This window comes from Octopus bimaculoides, chromosome 1 (assembly GCF_001194135.2).
Source record: "Octopus bimaculoides isolate UCB-OBI-ISO-001 chromosome 1, ASM119413v2, whole genome shotgun sequence".
In the NCBI taxonomy this organism is placed as follows: domain Eukaryota; kingdom Metazoa; phylum Mollusca; class Cephalopoda; order Octopoda; family Octopodidae; genus Octopus; species Octopus bimaculoides.
The window spans coordinates 108,443,199-108,443,560 of record NC_068981.1 but is presented as its reverse complement, the minus strand read 5'-3'; positions in this window follow the sequence as shown (position 1 = coordinate 108,443,560).

Here is a 362-nt window from a genome sequence, read left to right as displayed (position 1 = left end):
AACTACAGCCATACGAAGAGAAGGGCTAGACATACAACTAACCCACTCCGGCCCCTCTCTGAGAAGACACCTCGCAAAGAAACGAATAAGGGACAACAATCAATACACATTAACAAATTGTCCCATCCGTGACACAGATTTATGCCAACGGGTAAATGTTGTGTATAGAATATAATGTAACAAATGCAACAAGTTCTATGTGGGTAGCACAACAAGACCGTTACACCTCCGCATCAAACATCTGAACACAAGAGCCTCCTCCTTCAGAAAACATCTAGACAGATGCCGGAACACGAACAAGAGCATAACAGTCACAATTGAGGCCAATGAAAGAAATTTGGGTAATTTAAGAATTAAGGAAG